Below are 27,038 nucleotides of genomic sequence, written 5' to 3'. Positions count from 1 at the left end.
GGCTCGGAGAGTTGGGGTGGGAGTATGAGGGGTCAGTATCTGTTGTGGACACTCATCATTGCCCCCCTCCCTGTCTTGCTCTCCCCCTATTTTTCCAAATATTTGAGCACTGACAAATATAGTGCAATGTTAGGGTGATGGGAACCCATTGGACCGTCTTTCTTCTAAATCTACCTCCAGTGAAAGTTTCCAGCCATTCTGACCCATTTTTCCACTGACATGGACAAAAACTTCACCCTGATGCTGGTGACATGTCGACTATTTTAAGCTTCTTCATTTCCATAAACATTTAGTCTGAATACACATGCAACAAAATAACAGCATTCTGTGTCTTGGCCTGTTTTATCTGGAGACATAAGTGGAATGTGTGTCTGTCTGTTTGTTTGTGTTTATAAGTGTCTGCATTTCCTTGTCTGCAAGTATTAAAGATACAACAGATGAAATGATGTTAATATAAATAAGGGAACAGATTATCCATATTAGGTCACTTAAAGGGGAAGTACAGCTGCTTCTCTAGAGACGCTCTGAAAGGAAAAACTAAGAATGATGTCACTTCAATTTGACCACACAAGGGATTCTTTGGGTTCCTCTTAGTCATAATTTAAAAAAAATCTTACACCCCCATGTCACTGTGTGAGAACTGGGTTGAAATTTTTTTACCCGTAGAGACTGAAAGCTGGAAAGGAAAATCATAAATTTCCCCTGCAGTGCAGCGTTCAGGAGAGGCCAACCGCTCTGAATACTCGGTAGCTAATATTTGAACAAGCTAATGCTAAGACTAGCACACACTAAAAATTCCAAATTATGGAAGTATTTTCCAAACACATTCTTCTGCATGTAATTGAAGCTGCTGATGATCACGTGTTTCTTTATATGAGAAAATTAATAATATAAGCTAAATCAACCATCATCTTGTTTATGGTTAGAAAGCATAGAAGTAACCATGGAGATTAAAAACAAAGCGCACACAGCATTAAGCTTGTTATTAGTTTTGAGAAGACGTTTTGGACGTTTTGGAAAACAAAGCTTCGCTCCGGCTGAGCTGATGGTGGCGTTATCTGCTCTCGGACTCGTTCTTGCCCAAAGATAGCAATTGATTAATAGTATCCGCCCCTCCCACACATTCATTAGTGCAGCTATTCTCAACCTTGGGGTCGGGACCCCAATTGGTGTCGCGAGATGATTTCTGGGGGTCACCAAATCATTTTGGAAGTCAGCTCTGTCTCCACTGTGTTAAAGTGTTAATGTGTTTTAGTCTTTTGGTCATTTAATGTCTTTTTTTGGTCATTTTGTGTCTTTTTTGGTAATTTTGTGGTCAATTTGTGTCTTTTTTTTCCTAATTTTGTGTCTTTTTTGGGCCATTTTGTGTCTTTTTTTGTCATTTTGTGTCTTTTTTGGCCATTTTTTGTCATTTTGTGGTCAATTTGAGTCCTTCTTTGCTTAATTTTCTGTAATTTTTTTGGTCATTTTGTGTCTTTTTTTTTTAAATCATTTTGTGTCATTTTGTGGTAAATGTGATTCTTTTAGGGTAATTTTGTGTCTGTTCTGACAAATCCCAAAGTATCAAGTTGTTACTTTCCAAGGAGTCTCTGGCTTGAAGCTGACTGTTACACACTCAGGAGGTCAGAATGGACCTTTAAACTGATAGCAAAGGACTTAGATTAAAAGTAACAATAAAATATAAAATATATATATAAATGCACAGACAGAGAGATGTTTTAGTTGTTGTCTGCTTCATTATTTGTCCAAAATTCGTTGTATCAACTGAGTTTGTATGATCTGAACTGTGCGTGTGAGATTCTGTTCAGTGAGCGGGGGTCGCGGACAACATACATGTTAAATTGGGGGTCGCGACTCAAAAAGGTTGAGAACTACTGCTCTAGAGCAGCCATTCTCAACCTTGGGGTTGGGACCCCAATTGGGGTCGCGAGATGATTTCTGGGGGTCGCCAAATCATTTTGGAAGTCAGCTCTGTCTTCTTTGGTCATTTAATGTCTTTTTTTGATCATTTTGTGTTTTTTTTTAGTCATTTTGTGTCTTTTTTGGTCATTATGTGTATTATGTGATCTAGATAAGATCGGTTTGACGTAAAAGAATCGGCCGATTGTCGATCGATCGGTGCACCCCTAATGCGCATACAAGTTAAAAAATCTTTGACCTTTCTTCAAAAGAGTCTCCTGGATAATTAGGGCCTCGGGGCAATCGCACCGAGCACTGGTCCCATACAGCAATAGCTGTAGCAAAGGCCCGAGCACTATTGTTATACTGTGGATTTCTTCTTCTTCCTCTTTCGGACCCAATTTCGTCCCGCTACTAGTCCTACAACTTGAAGAGTTGCAGGACAAATTATATATCAAAACATGCGGTTTGATCTGGATCAGTGTGCTATTACTTTTCTCTACATAATACGAATTTTTCACAAAACTGCCCAAAATTTTGCATTGAAATGAATGGGACGGGCGACAAAAAATGAGCGAAAAAGAACAATAATTGGAGATTTTTAAACGTCTACTTCTCCGGCATAATTTCACCTAGAGACTCCATTTAAACTTTAAACAGTAGACACAAGTCTTGTGTATCGGTGTATTAATCCACGTTTCGATAGGTCATATAGTTTTTTATCAATCCCTGTTCAATGACCATGATCATTTTTGGAGAAATTCTGAGATTATAATGGGTGTGTATTGCACGGAATGTTCATGTCACAGTGTGTGACATCATCGCCAGAGTGTAGAGGGAGAGAAGAAATTGTCAAAAAATAAATTTGTAAACTGTGCTCCAGGCCGCAAATTCCACTCTACAGAAATAATTTATATTTAGAAATGTAGGAAAATTTGTCTTCTCACTCACAATCCTCTGGTAAAGCTGTCAGAGTTATAGTTTGGACGTAGGACGCAAAGATGCGCCACCAACACCACCAACAGCCTCATTGGGTCCCATATTAAAAACGCAGGGAGATTTCTAAAAGAAGGGAGATGTAATAGTTTTTTTTAGATCGCTCTAACAAAGCTATTTTTTCATTTTTCTTAAAAAAAAACATATGTAGACGTTCCGGAAGAACTCGGGACGCTCAAAGTGAAGTCGGATCAATGATAGGTATTATGGTTTTGCCAAAAATGCTTTCTGTTCGAGGCCAGAAATTCGAGTCTGTCCACCTCTGGCAGCTGTCACTCTTTCGGAACATTAACAGCTGCAGTTAATTCTGTTGATTGCTTTGATCTGATTGCCTTTGATCTTTGATGTGATTAGAGTTACAGATACTCACACACACACACATGCACTAAAGTGCGCACACTCCTTCAGGAAGAACTCAGGACGCTCAAAGTGAAGTTGGATCAATGATAGGTATTATGGTTTTGCCAAAAATGCTTTCTGTTCGAGGCCAGAAATTCCAGTCCACCTCTGGCTGCTGTCACTGTCAGGTGTCAGTTAATTCTGTTGATTGCTTTGATCTGATTGCCTTTGATCTTTGATGTGATTACAGTTACAGATACACACACACACACACATGCACGTAAGCGCTCACACTCCTCACACATGCATACACATGCTTCAAACACACACGCGCGCGCACACACACACACAGGTAACTTTATGTTATTTTAATTACACCCACACACACACACACACACACACACACACACACACACACACAGGTAACTTTATGCAATTTTCGCTACACACACACACACACACACACACACACACACACAGGTAACTTCATGCGATTTTCGCTACACACATACACACACACACACACACACATTTTGAAGTTAAAGGGCATAGTTTGAAATCTCTGAAGAGTCTCATCATAGTGTACACACACCGGCAGTAGCCCCCGTGGCCCTTTCAAAATTTCCCCAGAGGAAATTTTCTAGTTTACCAATGCTGTAGTGTTATTTAACTAATTGGTTTCATTCAGGCTATCTCAATATCAAAAGTGTGCGTCTAGGTGAAGTTATGATATCTGATATGGGGACTAAATACCACATGTTGTGTCCCTGAGCATCAGAAGTCCGTTTGGCCCATAAAAAGGCTGGCATGCCAACCGTCGTGTCACAATGTTTGTGCTTTCCCCGACACAACATTCTCACAAATCGCTCTGGAGCTCAGATTGAACTAATAGTCATTATTTCCCAACCGATGCAGAGTTATGCTTAACATGGTGTGGAAACATATTCCAGTGTCCAAAACCATAGCACTTTATTTTGTTGTTGACATTTAGCTGTAAACTAGAGTAGTAAACTGGTTTCATAGTCTAAGGCAGCTATTCTCAACCTTGGGGTCGGGACCCCAATTGGGGTCGCAAGATGATTTCTGGGGGTCGCCAAATCATTTTGGAAGTCAGCTTCTGTGTTAAAGTGTTCATGTGTTAATGTGTTTAAGTCTTTTTGGTCACTTAATTTCTTTTTTTTGTCATTTTGTGTGTTTTTATGTCATTTTGTGTCTTCTTTGATTATTTTGTGGTCAATTTGTGTCTTTTTTGGTCATTTTGTTTCCTTTTTTGGTAATTTTGTGTCTTTTTGGGGTCATTTTGTGTCTTTTTTGATCATTTTGTGGTCAATTTGTGTCTTTTTTGGCCATTTTGTGTCTTTTTTGGTCATTTTGTTTCTTTTTTGGGTGATCTGAACTGTGTGTGAGATTCTGTTCAGTGAGGGGGGTTAGCGGACAACATGCATGTTAAATTGGGGGTCGCGACTCAAAAAGGTTGAGAACTACTGGTCTAAGGCCATTACCTTTGAGTTATGGGGACGGTCTATAATTCACTAATCACTTAGCCAGAGAGCTGAGAAACACACTTAAAATAAGATTAATTTACACACTAACACACACATGGTTGCACACACACAGTTGACAACACAAGGAATTACAGATATACTGATATATATATATATATATATATATATATATATATATATATATATATATATACATACTACTAATTTTAAATTTTAAATTTTAATATTGCCTCAATATCAAAACAAAACAGGCACAACATTTAACTGCTGACAACAAATACTGTCACACGTGTGTGGGAAGATACAGCACAGAGACTAAAATGACAACTACTGGCCTAAGAACCTGAAATATATATATATATATATATATATATATATATATGTATATATATATATACAAATATATATATATATATATATATATATATATACAAATATACAATAAAAAAAAAATACAATATACATACAAAACACACTGCAAAAAAGCCAACTTGTGTTTTTTGGCCTAAAACAGTGATTTAAGTTGGTAAAACTTGGAAATATAAATTATTGACATTTAGGGCAATAATGTAAGTTAGCACAACAAAGGAAGCCAGTTGTCTGCTCAAAAACAAGTTGGTGAGTTGTTGTTACTTATATCTTTAAGTTGGGGTTCACAACAAGGGACAATAGTTCTGATAACTCTTATTTCTTTGTTGTGAAATGCAGAAAGCAAACTACACGCAGGTATGCAACCCTTATCATGTTTCAACTTACAGTTGTGTTGACAAAAATCAGAATTCAGAGTTGAGCAAACTCAAAAACAAAACTTAAAATATTTCGTTTAATTGTCCAACTTAAAATTTTATCGAAGTTTGTTGCCTTGAAATTTTGAGTTCACCCAACTTTTCTTTTTTTTCGGCCCCGTACGACTGAGTTCATCAGTAAATTATATTTATTTTCCCCTTGGTTTTTAGTGATATTTGTGCTTGTAAATATCACACTTTGTAAAAGCAAAGTTAAAAAGTTAAAAACGGCTGCTCCTGCAAGACTTGTGCTGGGTCCCGCGGGATCCCAATCCCACTGTGACCGATCTTGTAAAATAAAAAAAAGTGTATATCCACGCCATTATTCTTATGTTGTAAATTTCCTGGGGACAAGCTACACCCTTTCTCCAAATTTCATGAAATCAGGCGTTTTTTTCCATAATCCTAATGACGGACGGACAAACCAAACTAAAAACAACTCCTGGACGGAGGTAATAATTCAACAATAATATGATATTTTCAAGCTTTTCAGATAATTCAGTGGTCATGAATAAATGTAGTCTAGCTATAGTAAGCCAGGGTGGTCTAACACCATGTTGTGCTCATAAAGCTTTATACACTTGGTGACAACAGAAATCAACAAGTAGCAGATGTCTACTTGCTCACTTATTTCAACCCTTTGTTAAACTATATTTTAACTGGGCTGCACTATAGAGCAGACTTATTCCTGTGTGACCTTAACCAGCTTTGGGTTTGTGTTTAGTCACAACAACAATATAGTTGGCATGATATGGACTAATCAGGGTAACACAGAGAAGTTAAGGTTAAGTTTGCTCACAGCTCCTACACTGCAAAAAAGCCAACTTGTGTTTTTTGGCCTAAAACAGTGATTTAAGTTGGTAAAACTTGGAAATATAAATTATTGACATTTAGGGCAATAATGTAAGTTAGCACAACAAAGGAAGCCAGTTGTCTGCTCAAAAACAAGTTGGTGAGTTGTTGTTACTTATATCTTTAAGTTGGGGTTCACAACAAGGGACAATAGTTCTGATAACTCTTATTTCTTTGTTGTGAAATGCGGGAAAGTGGTGAAATTTGGTCATTAGCGAAAGCTAGCGGCTAACTGATGCTAGCAGCTAACTGATGCTAGCGGCGCTGCTTGTTACAGCTACAAGAGTAGCCATTAGCGTATCAATGCTAACTCAAAATTGTGGTCGCAACATTAGCTGACATTTCATAGCGGCGTTACAATCGTGCCAATTCAGCACATTGCAGAAGTTAGCAGAAGTAAGGATTAAAAGTTATTACAATGTAAAATTATAAGTTAGTCCAACTTACAGTTGAGTTGACAAAAATCTGAATTCAGAGTTGAGCAAACTCAAAAACAAAACTTAAAATATTTAGTTTAATTGTCCAACTTTTTCCAAATTTTATCGAAGTTTGTTGCCTTGAAATTTTGAGTTCACCCAACTTTTATTTTTTTGCAGTGTAACCGTCATTAAGGGGCCTTATTGGTCACAAGATCACTCTGCTGCTACTAGCCAGTGGTGTTTCACTACACACACACACACATACAGTACAGCCACACACACGCACACTGCTGGAATGACATTGTTGTTCATTCAGAGAAGCAGCTTGCTGTCGTAGCTGGCTGCGTTTGTTGTTGAAAGGTCCCCTGGGTGGAGATTCCTTTGGGCCTCAGTCATAAGGAGAGGCATCAATGGGAAACCAGTGGGGATAAATGAATGGGCCTGTGGTCAGGTGCTGCTCTGTTATGTGAGTGTTGCAACTGCTGAATGGTGAGCACATCGCACAACGATGACAAGAACTGGGGGTGTTTTTAAGTAGCAAAACACATGAAAGTAGTCCATTAGGATCCTTAGCTTTAATATTTCTGAGTTAAACTAAAAAACAACGGCAGCTAGTTTACCAGAGCTTAGTGCTGAAAACATTATGATTCATCACTGTGGTCTCATTTTCTGTTCTTTCTTGGGAATGCAGGTTTGGCTGCTGCCATGATATATAGCATCTATCTACACTAGCAGACATTAGCATACTCTCTTCTTACAATGACATATTCAAAGCTCTGTTCCACAGTGACTCCCTGCAGTGGCAGTTCTGGACCAATTTTACTGTGGGAGCCGATATTTAAGCATTCAAAATCTTTGAATGTCTTGAAAAAGAGACAAAATGACCAAAAAAGAGACAAAATGACCAAAAAAAGACACAAAATGATCAAAAAAAGACACAAAATAACTAAAACAGACACAAAAAAGACAAATAAAGGACACCAATGACAAAAAAGACACAAAATAACTAAAAAAAGACACAACAACAGACACAACATTATCAAAAAGGACAAAAAAAAGACAAAAAAAAAAGACACAAAAAGACACAAATGACCAAAAAAGACACAAAATGACCAAAAAAGACACAAAATAACTAAAACAGACACAAAAAAGACAATAAAGGACACCAATGACAAAAAAGACACAAAATGACAAAAAAGACACAAAATAACTAAAAAAAGACACAACAACAGACACAAAATTATCAGAAAGGACACAAAAAAAGACAAAAAAAAGACACAAAAAGACACAAATGACCAAAAAAGACACAAAATGACCAAAAAAGACACAAAATAACTAAAACAGACACAAAAAAGACGATGTGTTCAGCGACAGGGAGTAAGTAGCTTTTTGTGATTAAAACAACTTTAACAACTACATCAAGAAGGAAGAACGTTGCCAATATCATGATATGCATTTCTTTAACCATAAAAAAAATATACTGATATTATCATGAACGATACGATATGGCACACCCCTAATACCAAGTTCAGATTTGAGAGACTACCTAACCTCGCCAATTAAAGAGCAATTAAAGAGTTTAAGTCCATTTCTTTAGTTTCTCCCTCATCCTTTCCCTCCTGATGTGTGCTGTAGGTGGAGGGAACAGCTCTGTATCTGTGTAATTCTCCGTATCGTGCCACATTCGCTAAGCCACGTCCGCTTCTGGGCAATCCAATCAAATTTGGAGATTTGATTTTAAGCCCTCTCATAGTTACACTCCACCGATTATTCTGTTTTCACTTTGAAATAATTCAGGTTATAGAAGCTATAAAGACAGTCCATCGGCCGCTTGACTCCGTGTGACTTTGAGCTCAACGCTGTTATTTGCTTTTATTTATTTTTATGCATGTTTAAAGTTGAATGCGACACAACATTTCGCTTACTTGCTCAGGTGTTAGTAGCAGCACATTTTGTGTGCAGTAAGCCGTTGATCATTTGAGCGGATCGCCCACTAATCAGAGGGTTGGCGGTTCGATCCTCGGCTGTGATGTGTGTGTGAGTAGGTGACTAAGAGTAAAGTAAACTAATTGTAAATATAAGATATAAGATATAAATGCGATGATAATTCACCTGTTTTATATATTGTGCACATCCTTAACCAGTGTGATACTGTATGAATGTGTAATAAACAGCTGACGTGTTTTTTAACAACCCTTCTAACAATAATAATAATAATAAATAAATAATAATAAATAATGACACAATTCAGCGTCACTATTCACTTGTGACCCAGAAAGAGCAAGCTAATTAAACACCTGAAAACCCGCATTTTTGGCAGCGAGCACTCAGAGCTTTGAAACTCATAATTAATACCTTAATAAAAACAATTAGCCGTGGCGAAATCCTTAAAGCTAGAATGAGCTAAGTACTCTACAAAAAGCTCCCGTACTTTGTGCAATGAGCTTTGAGAATGTGGGTTGTTGAGGAAAACATGCACAGTCTGCAAGAACGTCGTGCATCCAGTGTTGTTTTTATTACATTACTGGCTACATTAGGAAAATATGATCCTGGTTTTATACACTACCAGTCAAAAGTTTTAGAACACCCCAATTTTTCCAGTTTTTTATTGAAATTCAAGCAGTTCAAGTCAAATGAACAGCTTGAAAGGGTACAAAGGTAAGTGGTGAACTGCCAGAGGTAAATAAAAAAGTGAACCAAAACTGAAAAATAATGTACATTTCAGAATTATAGGGCCTATATAATATATAAGGCCTTTTTCAGGGAACAAGAAATGGATTAACAACTTAACTCTATGGAGTCTTGGGCTATTTTGTCCATTTTTGAATTCTTTTCATGTCTTTGAAAGTCATTTTGTGTCTTTTTTTGTCATTTTGTGTCTTTTGGTGTCTTCTTTGGTCATTTTGTGTCTTTTTTTGGTCATTTTGTGTCTTTTTTTCGTCCTTTAGTCCAACATAAAATGTGATTTTGAATCTTTTTTTATTTTCAAAACACTATCATGCTCAATAAAGAATTTTAAATGTTGCAAATGTGCATTAATTTCAGAGTACACTGAGACATTAAACTGCATCATTTTCAATTAAATTCTGGAAAAGTTGGTGTGTTCTAAAACTTTTGACCAGTAGTGTATAAATGAGGACTCCAGTGGAAATATCTCTTTTGTTCAAAGAACAGTACACCTTTTTTTTAACCTGTAGCTTAAAGACATAGTATGCAGGAATTGTTGTTTACTGTTTGTAAACACAACATTCAAACTTAGCCCCTCCTCCACAGCTCAATGAAAGCTAAAGCAAACCTCAGATCCGCTCTCGTTTTGGAACAAGCTTTGTCCGTTTTTGGCAATTCACTTCAATTTGTTTGCGTTTTTTCTGCAATGTGTTTGCTATTTCTGTGGCTTCGTGCCCAAAGGCAGATGCCCAGAAACATCCTGAACACTGCCAAATAAAAAGAAAGACGAGGAGAAGCCACAGTCTCTGCAGAAACAGACCACCAACACACACTTCTAGTGGGTCATAAGTGATGTTGGAAAGGGTTTATTTTTGTATTTAAGGATATACACAGTCGCCCATAAAGTTTCCATGAAATGACTGCAACAATGTGATTTATTCTTGACAGATAAAGTGTATATCTTCTCAAAACTTTATTAATCTCTTCCAAACACATCACAATGAACATGAAACCACAATCAACAGAAGATTGTGTATGTAAACAAAATCATTTCACCTTTATAGGGCGCCATGTATATTGTTTTTTTCTTGTAATTTTATTAGCTTTATTTACGAAGGGAATGTTATTGACACACAGGGTCTCATTATAAAGAGTTACCTGTTGGAAAATTTGGCACAGCTTTTTTATTATAATGATAATAATAATAACAATAATAATAATAATAATAATACATTGCATTTATATAGCGCTTTACTAAACACTCAAAGACACTTAACAGGGAATAAATAAATAAACAAAGAAAAAAAAAGATTTTTGAAGATGGACAGTGAAAGGGAGTCATTTTAATATCTATATTATATTAATACTGAGTTTTAAGGAGTTAAAAAAGTGTCAAAAAGCTGTAAAGGTAGGTCTGTCATGATAACAAATGTTTTAGGTCGATGTATTTTCCCAGAAACTATCATGATAAATGATATTATTGTTGATGTCGTTTTAGGACATTTTATGCCACTCATATAATATTAGAGCATAATGATCCAAGTCAGCTTTTTCAACAGCAAATAATTTTTAAATCTCAAGAATGTTCAACATTGGAATTGAATTGTGGAAAAGAAATATTAAATATATTATATATTAAAATGTTCCCTTGGCACCAATTCCATTTTTCCACCAAACTTTCTGTAATTGTGCATCGAGTAACAGACTCACTGTGCTTCAGTCGCATGTAAACAACAATATATCGAGTCCAGAAAAAAAAACTATCATGTCTATTTTATATATCGAACAATAAGTTGATATAGTAATTATCGTGACAGGCCTACCTAAAAGTAGGGCTGGGCGATATGGACCAAAAGTTATATCCCGATATGTTCAGGCTGAAAATCAATATACAATATATATCCTGATGTTTTTATCCCAAAGTGAGAGCAAATGTTCAGTCAAAGTCAAAGCCAGATATGAAATGTCACAAGTAGTTTTATTGAAACCGTTTATTTAAGTGAACATAAATACTGTATAGCGACAGGAGTACCTTTTAAAAAAAAAAAAAAAAAACAAAGCTCCATGAAGTGCACATTTTAATAAAAAAATATCTTAAATAAAAATAGCCTATGAAATAAAATAGGCCAATCCTTTTCTGAAATAAATATGTTTATATGAGAAAAGAATCACGAACATTACAAAACAACTAAATATGACAAACCCTAGTAAGGGCAGCATTTATAAATAAAGAAAATATATTTTTTTTAACTATATAGATATATGCAATATGGTCTAATTCCATATCACATTTCAAAATATATCAATATATTTTTTAGAAAAAAAGTTGCAGATTTAAGAGATTTAAGGTGGCAAATCTGCACGAAAAAAGTTGCAGATTTACGAGAAAAAAATTGCTTTTTTTCCACTTTTTCTCGTAAACCTGCGACTTTTTTTGTGCAGATTCACCACTAAATCTCATAAATCTTCACATATTTTTCTTTCTTGTAAACTTTTTTCTCAAAATATAACCCCCCTCCCCTGGGTCCTTATGTATTTGTTTACACATTCCACAGTCCACATTCTGGCAGTATGTAATATTCTCTAGGGTTGAAATTTGGAATTTGTAAGTATTTCAATGAGTGTACCTTAAGGGTTAAACTCACTAAACACAACTCCCTAAAAATGAACTGAAGGAAGGAGGGAATAATAAACGGAATAATAAGTGAGGCTGGAGGATCAGCTGGGGATAGGGTTAAAGCTTGGAGCCTGGATCTGGGGATAGGGTTAAAGCTTGGAGCCTGGATCTGGGGATAGGGTTAAAGCTTGGAGCCTGGATCTGGGGATAGGGTTAAAGCTTGGAGCCTGGATCTGGGGATAGGGTTAAAGCTTGGAGCCTGGATCTGGGGATAGGGCTAAAGCTTGGAGCCTGGATCTGGGTCTGGAGGGTCAGCTGGAGCAGTGGCAGGGGCCTGCAGACCATAGTGGGGCTCTACTAGCAGTTTCCCCCCTCGCTGTTTGCTGGGAGACACCAGAGAGGGGAAAAGTGCAGACATACCAAGAGAACTGACTGACCTAAAAATGCATCTGTGCATTTACATCAAAGCTGCATACTGTAAGCAGATATCTGGTTTCTATCTGCTTTATTTCAACACACGGATGTGGTGAGAAAAATGATCAAAAAACAGTGTTTTCCAACTGCTTTTCCTCTGTTTACACTTACATAATACATGTCTCACTTGTGTCACATTGCATGTAAGAAGTAAAAGAAGCTAATAGGACAGTTTTTGGAGTTTGCTTCATTCAAATTTGAAGCTTGGGCTGTATTTTTCACAATCTGGCAACCCGTTATCTATCTGTTTGGTAATGATTTAACCTCTGATATATATACACTATAGGTCAAAAGTTTTAGAACACCCCAATTTTTCCAGTTTTTTATTGAAATTCAAGCAGTTCAAGTCAAATGAACAGCTTGAAAGGGTCCAAAGGTAAGTGGTGAACTGCCAGAGGTAAATAAAAAAAGGTAAGCTTAACCAAAACTGAAAAATAATGTACATTTCAGAATTATACAAGTAGGCCTTTTTCAGGGAACAAGAAATGGGTTAACAACTTAACTCTATGGAGTCTTGGGCTATTTTGTCCATTTTTGAATTCTTTTCATGTCTTTGTAAGTAATTTTGTGTCATTTTGTGTCTTTTTTTTGTCATTTTGTGTCTTTTGGTGTCTTTTTTTGTCATTTTGTGTCTTTTTTTGGTCATTTTGTGTCTTTTTTTAGTCCTTTAGTCCAACATAAAATGTGATTTTGAATCTTTTTTTTACTTTCAAAACACTATCATGCTCAATAAAGAATTTTAAATGTTGCAAATGTGCATTAATTTCAGAGTACACTGAGACATTAAACTGCATAATTTTCAATTAAATTCTGGAAAAGTTGGTGTGTTCTAAAACTTTTGACCAGTAGTGTATATATATTTACAAAGAAAATCATTTTCATGTGAGCTGTTACAGTCATTTTAAAGTACCAGATGAAAGTGTGCGTTGCAGAACGTCAACTGTTAATGAATGAGGAGCCACTTTTAGTGCAACTAAGTGTATTAATTATATGTATACATCTTGTATTTGCAATGTTTTTTTGCAAAAAAAATGTAACTATTAAATGAAATGTATGATGCAAGTGTTTATTTTTAATATACAGATGCTAGTTAATTGGGTTCTACGGTGGATTTTCTCTTAAATAGTTCTCTGGCTGTGTTTGAAAGCATGAATTGGTCACCTGCACTTCTGTGAATGACACTTTGGCTTTTGCTAATTAATGCTTTCGGGCGGCTGGTGCCAATTTCTCACAAAAACCTTGACAAAGTGGAGTGAGAATTTCCCACATGCCCCCGAACAGACTTTGAGCTGAGATTCCCACCAATGTCTTAAAAATCCATAGACTGATGAATAATTAAATCAAAAGGCATCATGTAAGTGTCTAGCCTCGAACGCTCAGCCCCTTTTTGTTGTTTTATTTATTATTGATGTGTTTCACATGGCCGGCCGAAATGAAACACAAGCACTGCTGAAGTTTCGGAAAAAAGTAGGCTCCATCAGCTGATTGTAAAAAAAAAAAAAAAAGTGCTGGTGTCTTTCGGGCCTGTGAAGGGCCCGTCTCGGGCTTTTCCTCCTGCCAGTAAATGGAGAGACGGACAGTGTGCCCGGTGTTATCAATGAAGCCAGCCTCTTGGCTCTCCAAAAAGTGCAGCTTGGAAGGCGTCCATGGCAGGGCATTAGGCCTGGAGGTTTGTGTCGTTTGTAATTTATAACACTGAGGGAAATGGGCAAGAGGACAATATGGAGAGAAGAGGGAGAGAGGGAATGTGGGAGGAGGGGGATGGGACTGCTTGCTGCACAAGCAAGTGGCTCTGCTTCCCTGAGTGTGCTGCACAGAGCCTGGTTACTAGGCTGAGCAAGCTGGAGGGCTTTCTGTCCCTCTGAGGCACAGCCTGAAAGGGCCTTAGTTCTCCTTTTGCTCCAGTCAAAGTTAGACAGAAACCACATCAAGATATGTTCATGTAGAGATACATATGGAGAGAAAACTAACTGTGCTTGCTGCAAAGAATAAGTGAAATATTGACATCTTTACGTGTTCTGCTACATGTTCTGCTACATGAAGAAAAAGAAACAAACACCCACACTGCAAAAAAGCCAACTTGTATTTTTTGTCCTAAAACAGTGATTTAAGTTGGTAAAACTTGGAAATATAAATTACTGGCATTTAGGGCAATAATGTAAGTTAGCACAACAAAGATATGTTCATGTAGAGATACATATGAGTGCAAATGGAGAGAAAACTAACCGTGCTTGGTGCAAAGAATAAGTGAAATATTGACGTCTTTACACTGTATGAGCTTTAATTTTTTTTTCAATATTGCCTGATCTGGGGGTTGGACAGTCGTCACTTAATCTTTTTTTTTTGTGTGCACTTGTTTACTTTGAGTTCATTAGTCTATTTTATCATATTATCTCTTATATTTCTTTTTGCCCCAGATAGAAAGTTTGTTGTACGTCCCTAAAACGAGTTTAGGGTGCTCTGACACCATGTTCTGCTACATGTTCTGACCTGAAGAAAAAGAAACAAACACTAACACTGCAAAAAAGCCAACTTGTATTTTTTGGCCTAAAACAGTGATTTAAGTTGGTAAAACTTGGAAATATAAATTATTGACATTTAGGGCAATAATGTAAGTTAGCACAACAAAGATATGTTCATGTAGAGATACATATAAGTGCAAATGGAGAGAAAACTAACCGTGCTCGGTGCAAAGAATAAGTGAAATATTGACGTCTTTACACTGTATGAGATAGCAGCTAATGACAGCTTTACTGTGCACTTAGTTCTCCTTTTGCTCCAGTCAAAGTTAGACAGAAACCACATCAAGATATGTTCATGTAGAAATACATATGAGTGAAAATGGAGAGAAAACTAACCGTGCTTGGTGCAAAGAATAAGTGAAATATTGACGTCTTTACGTGTTCTGCTACATGTTCTGCTACATGAAGAAAAAGAAACAAACACCCACACTGCAAAAAAGCCAACTTGTATTTTTTGGCCTAAAACAGTGATTTAAGTTGGTAAAACTTGGAAATATAAATTGCATCATTTTCAATAAAATTCTGGAAAAGTTGGAGTGTTCTAAAACTTTTGACCAGTAGTGTACATATGAGTGCAAATGGAGAGAAAACTAACCGTGCTTGGAGCAAAGAATAAGTGAAATATTGACGTCTTTACACTGTATGAGCTTTAACATTTTTTTCAATATTGCCTGATCTGGGGGTTGGACAGTCGGCACTTAATCTTTTTTTTTGTGTGCACTTGTTTACTTTGAGTTTATTAGTCTATTTTATCATATTATCTTTTATATTTCTTTTTGCCCCAGATAGAAACTGGGGACACCGTGGCAGTGGGTTTGTTTGTTGTACGTCCCTAAAACGAGTTTAAGGTGCTCTGACACCATGTTCTGCTACATGAAGAAAAAGAAACAAACACCCACACTGCAAAAAAGCCAACTTGTATTTTTTTTGCCTAAAACAGTGATTTAAGTTGGTAAAACTTGGAAATATAAATTATTGACATATAGGGCAATAATGTACACTACCGGTCAAAAGTTTTAGAACACCCCAATTTTTCCAGTTTTTTATTGAAATTCAAGCAGTTCAAGTCAAATGAACAGCTTGAAAGGGTCCAAAGGTAAGTGGTGAACTGCCAGAGGTAAATAAAAAAAGGTAAGCTTAACCAAAACTGAAAAATAATGTACATTTCAGATTTATACAAGTAGGCCTTTTTCAGGGAACAAGAAGTGGGTTAACAACTTAACTCTATGGAGTCTTGGGCTATTTTGTCCATTTTTGAATTCTTTTCATGTCTTTTTTTGTCATTTTGTGTCTTTTTTTTGGTCATTTTGTGTCTTTTGGTGTCTTTTTTTGTCATTTTGTGTCTTTTTTTAGTCCTTTAGTCCAACATAAAATGTGATTTTGAATCTTTTTTTTTACTTTCAAAACACTATCATGCTCAATAAAGAACTTTAAATGTTGCAAATGTGCATTAATTTCAGAGTAAACTGAGACATTAAACTGCATCATTTTCAATTAAATTCTGGAAAAGTTGGTGTGTTCTAAAACTTTTGACCAATAGTGTAAGTTAGCACAACAAAGATATGTTCATGTAGAGATACATAGAAGTGCAAATGGAGAGAAAACTAACTGTGCTCGGTGCAAAGAATAAGTGAAATATTGACGTCTTTACACTGTGTGAGATAGCAGCTAATCACAGCTTCACTGTGCATCACAAGGTGTTGATGAAGAGAGAAGACAGTAGATTAAAATAGATGCTTTCATAAAGTACCACTACCTCATGTTCCACTGCTGCTCTGTACCTCTGCAGCTCACTAACAGCGTGACAGACTATGATTTTCACAGCCAACCTGATTTAGAAGGAGCTGCACAAATTTGCACCCGTCGGCCCTGAAGGCAACACAGAGATCATCATCATTATTCTTCTTCTCCTCCCAGCCATCATACACTGACACTAATAGCAGCAATTTCCTTCATTTCATAAGAATGACATAACGCACAACACCCAAACGACCATGATCATATCTTAAATACTTAACTGCAGTCCAAACAAACATGTCTTTGATGACCTCCTCTCATTAGAGACAAAAAGAATATGACTTTTGTATAGATTTGAATAAAAAAACGAAATAAACCGCTAGTTGACGTCCTTTAGCGAGACAAGATCTGCTGCAGAATGAGAACTAAGGATCTCTGAGTTGTGTACATAACAGATTATATTCATGGTGACAAGGTTTGCTACGCTGATTAAATGCTCTTGAATTAACTTCATTGCACTGTTAATGGTATTTTACTTTCAAGTAATGAGATCTGTCGTTAAATTCACAATTGCCTTTTATCGTTCAATCAACACTGAGGACGTCAAACAAGGGTCTCACAAAGCTTGAGACCCAAAAAAACCAGAACCCAATCTCTCATGTGATCCATACGGACACCTCAGAGCTGCTCATTTGTAACTGAAATTTTATTTTTATTGTTCACTTTTCAGTGGTTCTCAAATTTTTTCTGTCAGGCAGAAGGAGGAAGACTCCAACAAAATTGTCACTTTTATTGAAAGAAACATCAATATTATAACCATTATTTTCACTTTTCTTTGAGTAATTTGTTGTGCAAATTAAAAACGGGGGAAAAAAATTATTTAATGTGAAAGTGATCTGTTTCAATCTGAAGAGTCAGCTTTTTCAAAACCAAAATGGCTCAGTTCAAAATTTTGATTCAAAACAAAACTTCTGAGCCTGAGCTGAACATAGTTGTGATACTATTTTTCAATTAAATTTTTTTTTACTTTAAAATAGCAGTTTTTCATGTAGTGCATTACTTAGTGACTGTTTGTTATTATGTGTCCTCAGTTTTGTCTGTAAATTGAATCATTCGTTCCAAGTAATATTCACTAAACCAGTTCATTGGCTTAATTAGTTGATATTTCCAAGTAAAATGTAATTGAGGGACATCAGTGAATCTGCGATTTACTTGTGTATTTTCATTAAAAAAAGTGGTTCTATTAAATGAATATTACTTAGAAACAGCCTGAGTAAATATTACAAACACTTTCTGTGTGGAAAAATTTTAAAATTTTTGTATTCTGTTACAATACATGTAACTCAAAAGATTGCTCCCTGAACTATACTTTTCCAAATAAAAATATGAAATGTGAAAGTGATCTGTTTCAATCTGAAGAGTCAGCTTTTTCAAAGCCAACATGGCTCAGTTCAAAATTTTGATTCAAAACAAAACTTCTCATCTCTTCTCTGACATGATTTTCAGAATATATATATTTTCTTTAAATCCTCAAGAGAACTGAGCTGAACATAGTTGTGATACTATTTTTCAATTTAAATTTTTTTTCAATATTGCCTGATCTGGGGGTTTTACAGTCGGCACTTAATCTTTTTTTTGTGTGCTCTTGTTTACTTTGAGTTTATTAGTCTATTTTATCATATTATCTTTTATATTTCTTTTAGAAATATCTCTTAGAAACAGTCTGAGTAAAGATTACAAACACTTTCTGTGTGGAAAAAACTTGCCTAGCTTTTTTTTAAGTAACTTGCCTATGTACACTACCGGTCAAAAGTTTTAGAACACCCCAATTTTTCCATTTTTTTATTGAAATTCAAGCAGTTCAAGTCAAATGAACAGCTTGAAAGGGTCCAAAGGTAAGTGGTGAACTGCCAGAGGTAAATAAAAAAAGGTAAGCTTAACCAAAACTGAAAAATAATGTACATTTCAGAATTATACAAGTAGGCCTTTTTCAGGGAACAAGAAATGGGTTAACAACTTAACTCTATGGAGTCTTGGGCTATTTTGTCCATTTTTGAATTCTTTTCATGTCTTTGTAAGTCATTTTGTGTCTTTTTTGGGTCATTTTGTGTCTTTTTTTAGTCGTTTTGTGTCTTTTTTTGGTCATTTTGTGTCTTTTTTTAGTCATTTTGTGTCTTTTGGTGTCTTTTTTTGGTCATTTTGTGTCTTTTTTTGGTCATTTTGTGTCTTTTTTTAGTCATTTTGTGTCTTTTTTGGGTCATTTTGTGTCTTTTTTTAGTCGTTTTGTGTCTTTTTTTGGTCATTTTGTGTCTTTTTTTAGTCATTTTGTGTCTTTTGGTGTCTTTTTTTGTCATTTTGTGTCTTTTTTTGTCATTTTGTGTCTTTTTTTTGTCATTTTGTGTCTTTTTTTAGTCCTTTAGTCCAACATAAAATGTGATTTTGAATCTTTTTTTTACTTTCAAAACACTATCATGCTCGATAAAGAATTTTAAATGTTGCAAATGTGCATTAGTTCCAGAGTACACTGAGACATTAAACTGCATCATTTTCAATTAAATTCTAGAAAAGTTGGTGTGTTCTAAAACTTTTGACCAGTAGTGTATATACATACATACATTAGTTGTTACAAATGAAGCACTAACCTCTTCCATTACCAGCTCATCCAGTATGTTTGTCTCTCAGTCTGCTGTTATGATAACAGCTCTGCTGTCATGTCAGTTATACATTATAAATAAGCTGCTAACGCCTCGGCCTCTCAAACTGAAAAAAACAAACACAGGTCCAGAGCGATCTCTGTTTTGGGAAACAGCTTATTAAAAGGAACGTGGGGGTGGTTGCATTCTAGATTGCGTAATATCACATTTTCCTCAGTAGTGCATGGCTACAGATCCTTGGCAACATGTGCTGGAAGCAGACTCAGCTCCTTAACTACATCCACAATACACAAGTAGCAAAGCTTTTCATCAGGAAATGAATCACCAGAGAAGTGACTCGCTGATGAGTGTACAAAGAGTTATTACAAGTTATTAGAAAGAAAGGATATGAACTGACATGTATAACTGTGCAGGGGGAAAAAAAAACCTCAGTATAGAGCAGTAGTTCTCAACCTTTTTGAGTCGCGACCCCCAATTTAACATGCATGTTGTCCGCGACCCCCGCTCACTGAACAGAATCTAACACGCACAGTTCAGATCATACAAAAGAGAAACAAAGTGACCAAAAAAAGACACAAAATGACTAAAAAAGGAAACAAAATGACCAAAAAAAGACACAAAAAGACACAAAATGACTTAAAAAGACACAAAATGACTTTAAAAAGACACAAAATGACGTAAAAAAGACACAAAATGACTTAAAAAAAGACACAAAATGACCAAAAAAAGATACAAAATGACTAAAAAAGACACAAAATGACCAAAAAAGGAAACAAAATGACTTTAAAAAGACACAAAATGACTTAAAAAGCCACAAAATGACTTAAAAAGCCACAAGATGACCAAAAAAAAGACACAAAATGACTTAAAAAAGACACAAAATGACCAAAAAAAGGCACAAAATGACTTTAAAAAAAGCCACAAAATGACCAGATAAAAAGACGCAAAATTACAAAAAAAGACACAAAATGACCAAAAAAACTAAACAAAATTACCAAAAAAGACACAAATTGACCAGAAAATGATAAAAAAAAGAAACAAAATGACCAAAAAAGGAAACAAAATGACCACAAAAGACACAAAATGACTTAAAAAAAAGACACAAAATGACAAAAAAAAAGACACAAAATGACCAAATAAAAAGACGCAAAATTACAAAAAAAACCCACAAAATGACCAAAAAAGGAAACAAAATTACCAAAAAAGACACAAATTGACCAGAAAATGATATAAAAAAATAAAAAACTGAAAAATGATTTGCCGACCCCCAGAAATGATCTCGCGACCCCAATTGGGGTCCCGACCCCAAGGTTGAGAATAGCTGGTATAGACAATAAATGACACTGTTCCAGAAGAGACCCTGGTGACAATAAGTGGCTCACATTGATCCTACTCACTTTCTGTGTCCAACCCTGGACCTCCTCTTCATAGCAACCCATTGTACCTCTACTGTTTGTGTCTTTTGATACGTCACTGAGAAAATACCGAGGCGAGAAGCCCGGATCACAGAGGTTTAGATCAAAAGTCTTCCATGAAAGAAATTCACACAATTTGCTCTTCAAAGTGAGGTTTCATTACACGTCAGCTTCAAGGCAACAGGGACTTGTTTTGATTTTTAGACGGCTGGATTTTCTATTGAACCTTTTGTTTGTTTGCACACACAGAGGACGATGTTCAATTTCTTGTTCATTTTAATGCCTGGTACAACTAAATATACATTTATTTGGACAAATATAATGATAACAACAAAAATAGCTCATAAGAGTTTATTCTAAGAGCATATATATAGCAATTTTTCATGGTTTTCTTGATAATAACCAATGTCATTATCAAGAAAACCATGGAAAATGTCTAGATATCAGCTCTTAAAATAAACTCTTTTGAGCTATTTTTGTTGGTTTGCCAAGTACACTGTAAAAAAACTGGCAGCTGTGGTTACCAGAATATTTCCGTAAAAAATACAGAACATATGTCAACATCTTTACAGAACAACTTGTAAATTTTACATCCTAAAACTGTAGTAATTAAAAAAAACATTAAAAAAACATTTTAAGGTTGTTTATACTGTCCTTTACTGCTAATTTAACAGGATGATGCTGCTTTTATACTAATTATTTATGCAAAATTTGCTTATTGTGCATTGAATACCAGTAAATTAACATTCAGTTATTATTTATTGTACACTGAGTACCAGTAAAATTTACAAGTTGTTCTGTAAAGTTGTTTACATTTGTACTGTATTTTTTGCAGAATTATTCTGGTAACCACAGCTGCTATTTTTTTCCTGCAAAAGCAACAGAACTTTTTTACAGTGTAGTTGGCAAACCAACAAAAATAGCTCATAAGAGTTTATTTTAAGAGCTGATATCTAGACATTTTCCATGGTTTTCTTGATAATGATATTGGTTATTATCAAGAAAACCATGAAAAATTGCTAGATATCAGCTCTTAAAATAAACTCTTATGAGCTATTTTTGTTGTTATCATTATATTTGTCCATTGTACCATTTTTTTACAGTGTAGGCTGCAGCTAATAATACCAAATATAGCAAGCAGACACAGTTGTTTGTGTGGTTTCTGTAGAGAAGCAGCACATGATGGAACAGCCTACCTGAAGACTGGACCACACACAAAGCAATCATTGCTAGTAAACTCTTTGCGACTTAAAAATGACTTTAAAAAAAGACACAAAATGACCAAAAAAAGACACAAAATGACTTAAAAAGACACACAATGACCAAAAAGACACAAAATGACTTTAAAAAGGCACAAAATGACTTTAAAAAAAGACACAAAATGACAAAAAAAAGACACAAAATTACCAAATAAAAAGACGCAAAATTACTTAAAAAAGACACAAAATGACCAAAAAAAGGCACAAAATGACTTAAAAAGACACAAAATGACCAAAAAAAGACACAAAATTACCAAATAAAAAGACGCAAAATGACTTAAAAAAGACACAAAATGACCAAAAAAAGGCACAAAATGACTTAAAAAAAGACACAAAATGACTTAAAAAGACACAAAATGACCAAAAAAAGACGCAAAATGACTTAAAAAGACACAAAATGACAAAAAAAGACACAAAATGACTTAAAAAAGACACAAAATGACCCAAAAAAGACACAAAATGCCTAAAAAAAAGCCACAAAATGACCAAAATAAGACACAAAATGACTTAAAAAAGACGCAAAATGACAAAAAAAAGACACAAAATGACCAAAAAAAGACACAAAATTACCAAATAAAAAGACGCAAAATGACTTAAAAAGACACAAAATGACCCAAAAAAGACACAGAATGACTTTAAAAAGACAAAAAAAGGCACAAAATGACTTAAAAAAAGACACAAAATGACACACAAAGCAATCATTGCTAGTAAACTCATTGCCCAACAGCCGCTCCGTGGTGTTTTTGTGTTAAAAACGTAGTATGGGGTGGCCAGAAGTAAATAAATGTAAAGTAAAAGTCATAATGCCAGATCAGACAGGCTTTGGGAATGCACTGCGCCTGGATTCACACTCCTCAACTCTTGTACTAATCGGGTCTTAAAAGCCTACTCCATGTACCAGAATCTGAAGAATGTAGGCCAATACAGAAGCTTCCAACACAACAAACTCAATCGGGACAATATCTAAGTCACCAAAAGTCAATAATGCATTAATTCATTCATATTTCACACACAATCAACAACTCTTTTTTTAAATAAATGTGATTTATTACATCACAAGTGGAATTTCTATAACAAACATACTCTACAATGTCACTATGTTTGACACAAGCATCCTATATTCCTTCTATATTAGTTGATTTATCACCATTAACTATAATAATATAACCTCTACATGACTAGACAGTGTTTTAGAATGATTTTCTATCAAATCCACCAGTTTTCATTCCGCTCAACTTGGATTGAAAACTCCTTATTTGTGCACTCAAGGGCACTCTGACATCCCAAACTGTGTTTTCAGGAAAAACAAACCAAGTAGAGAAACAAGAAGCGAACATGTTGTGAATAGATTATGTCAGTTTGGTTGTTTTTCACTAGAAGTTAGAAGGAGAATAAGTCTCCACATGTACACAGATATTCTCCTGCTGCATTCTCAAAAAAACAAAAAACAAACAAAGACCCCATTAGGATATTCTTGATGATATTACAAAATACTGAAAAATATATAGAAAATAAGATTTTTTAGTCTGTATAAATATATAAAACGAAAACCAATCATACATCTAAAATATGGTGTAAATTGCCAGTCTCAACAGTTGCCAAATACAATTTTTTTTTTACTGTTGTCTCTTGAGTATTAGCAAATAATTAAAAATAACCATCTACAGGGTACGGGGGGGGGGCATGCCAACCTGGAGAATTTGTTTTCATAAAAGCAGAAATTTGGTGCCTGTCAGACATTTTAATGCCACTCTTCCATCATATACACTGATCTTTGATGATATTTGAATTAGGTATTGTAAAGGAGAATACCACCAACACCACCAACAGCCTCATTGGCTCCCATATTAAAAACGCAGGGAGATTTGGAAAAAAGGAATATGGAACAGTTTTTTTAGATCGCTCTAACAAAGCTATTTTTTCATTTTTCTGAAAAAAAACATATGTAGACATTCAGGAAGAACTCAGGACGCTCAAAGTGAAGTCGGATCAATGATAGGTATTATGGTTTTGCCAAAAATGCTTTCTGTTCGAGGCCAGAAATTCCAGTCTGTCCACCTCTGGCTGCTGTCACTCTTTCAGAACATTAACAGGTGTCAATTAATTCTGTTGATTGCTTTGATCTGATTGCCTTTGATCTTTGATGTGATTACAGTTACAGATACTCACACACACACATGCGCGTAAGCGCGCACACTCCTCACACATGCATACACCTGCTTCAAACACGCACACACAGGTAACTTTGTGATTTTAATTACACACACACACACACACACACACACACACACACACACACACACACACACACACACACATTTCGAGGTTAAAGGGCATAGTTTGAAATCTCTGAAGAATCTCATCATAGTGTACACACACCGGCAGTAGCCCCCGTGGCCCTTTCAAAATTTCCCCAGAGGAAATTTTCTAATTCTATTTTCTATTTATTTTCTTAAACAGCAGCAACTATAACAAAGCAAATTCCCCCCTGGGGATCAATAAAGCATTTCTGATTCTGATTATTGACCCTGACATAGACTTTGTAACTGTACATTTATGTGTAAACATATAAAAAGAAAGCAAGGTTAGAACTAGCAATGTTTTCTACACCATTGCACAAAATGTCACCTCATATTTGACGCACACTCACCAAAATCAAGCCGAAAACTCTGAAAATGGGGTTTCTGAGCACCCTGACCTTGGATAAAATTTTACAAAATGTTTATTTTTCAGCGATCTGAAATGCAATTTGCATAAAAGGCCAAAATATCGTCACCCTGTAAAAATAATCGCCTATTTCATTTTTTCAAGTTTTGCGGGAAACACAAAAAACTTCACCAAAACTGTAACATATGACATTTATTGATCATTTCACTCAAAAAGGATGTAACAAAGGATGGCTATTGGCATAGTAATAACACTAAATTATGTAAATTAAGAGAAATAAATGACTTAGGCAATTTTTTTTAACATGCCTTTGTGACTTAAGCAAGATATGGTAACACTTTATTTTGAAGGTGTCTACATAAGAGTCACGTCAGAAACATGACATAACAACTATCATGAGCATTAATGTCACTTCAAAGTGTCATTAATGTTCATGACACATCCCATGTCATGTTTATGACACGCTCATGTCACTCTAATGTAGACACCTTCAAAATAAAGTGTTACAATATCTTGCAATGTTCAAAAAATTGCCTAAGTCACATTTTATTTTGACTTAGGCATAATAAATCTGCTTAAGTCACACACTTGACATAGGCCATTATGTTAAAGGGGTAAAATCACATGATCTGATCAACTGAGGATGTAGGTGATTTTACCATAGGAGGCTATGAGGAGATGATTTAGGCAAAAAACATTTTTTTTTTTTAACTTAGGTGATTATTTTACCAGTGTGACGATATGAACTAGACCTGAAATCCTGGAAACCACAGAAAGCTGCACTCATTAATAATATTGCATAACTGTTCAATCAAAGGACAATGTTGCAGGGTTTGCTATAGTGACAAACCCACTAAGCAACTGTTTTGGTTTCAGTCCACAAACTAAACTCATGGAGCCATTAGAGATCAGACAGCAGAGTATTAAGCAGGTAAAGAGCCAGATATTTCCCCTAAGGGGTTGGTGTAAATCCAAAGAGTCTTGGAAAGAGATTAAATATTGACTTCAATTTGCCAGAAAGCTGGGAAAATTATTAATTGATTGAATTAATTATTAATTAATTAAAAATGTAATGGCGGTCTGATAATTACACAATTACATTTTTTCCCCCACACAATAAAGACGCATGAATAAACATTTCCTTTGTAAAATGTAAAATCAAAAACTGTAATATTAATTAATTAATAAATGCAGGCTATTCAAAATGCACTTCATCTTAAAATAAAGCATAGAAGAAGTTCTCTTCTTCCATTTTTCCAGCCTGTGTTATGATGACGGGTTGTTTAGCTCCACGCTCATTTAAACTTGCTGCAATTTTTGTTCAACGCGGCTCAAAATATTATAACATTTTCCCGACTTATGTGCTTTCTGCCTCTGATCCTGAGCCTGTCATCATCCTCTTTGCTCTTAAAAGTGGAAGTTGCATGATATTGAAACTGTGTTTCAGATGAATTCAAATGCGAGAGCGCATTGTTGTGATGGTGATTATTTAATTATATGTGTTCTGGTCATTTAAGCATGATTAAACATGCCGCCTTCAATATGGCTATAAAAAAGCTTATTGCATTTTGACCGCTGTGCTAACACATTTGCCACAACAACATTAGCATTTGACATTAACTGTGAAGACAATGACACAGTAACTGTGATGGATCACCTAATGTACTTTCACAAAGATTCAAGTCTCGGCAGAAAACTGTTGGCAGTATTATAAAAGTATTCACAAATACATGAAAAACAGCTTGTGGGCCTTTAAATTGAAAGTCAAGAGTACAATAGAGGAAAAGTTACCATGCAACAGGTTTCTACAACACTAGTTCTGCCTTCTCTTTTAAAGTGCTGCCAGATGTGTTACATGAAAACTCAAACACACACTTAAATGATACAAAGGTGTTGATTAAATAGAATAAAATGCTCAACAACTGCTTTCATAAACGAACTATGTGGTGGTGAAGCTTAAGGCACAAAAGGCACAAAAGATGTCTGGAAAAACTAAGATATTGTGCTTTTTTGTGTTACTTACTACACTACCGGTCAAAAGTTTTAGAACACCCCAATTTTTCCAGTTTTTTATTGAAATTCAAGCAGTTCAAGTCAAATGAACAGCTTGAAAGGGTACAAAGGTAAGTGGTGAACTGCCAGAGGTAAATAAAAAAAGGTAAGCTTAACCAAAACTGAAAAATAATGTACATTTCAGAATTATACAAGTAGGCCTTTTTCAGGGAACAAGA

At 35.3% G+C, this 27,038-nt stretch overlaps 1 protein-coding gene and 1 long non-coding RNA gene across 3 annotated transcripts in view; one reads left to right on the top strand and one right to left on the bottom strand.

The window, feature by feature from the left end:
• LOC131988464 (uncharacterized) overlaps positions 1 to 27,038 on the top strand; it is a 160,508-nt gene that overhangs the window by 14,519 nt on the left and 118,951 nt on the right. The window lies entirely within an intron of this gene.
• The window catches only part of cnnm2b (cyclin and CBS domain divalent metal cation transport mediator 2b), an 86,806-nt gene that overhangs the window by 36,161 nt on the left and 23,607 nt on the right, over positions 1 to 27,038 (bottom strand). The gene's annotated exons all lie outside the window — the stretch shown is intronic.

The sequence above is a fragment of the Centropristis striata genome, chromosome 1 (assembly GCF_030273125.1).
Source record: "Centropristis striata isolate RG_2023a ecotype Rhode Island chromosome 1, C.striata_1.0, whole genome shotgun sequence".
In the NCBI taxonomy this organism is placed as follows: domain Eukaryota; kingdom Metazoa; phylum Chordata; class Actinopteri; order Perciformes; family Serranidae; genus Centropristis; species Centropristis striata.
Note: the sequence above shows the minus strand (reverse complement) of the source record. Positions and strands in the feature narration are given on the sequence as shown.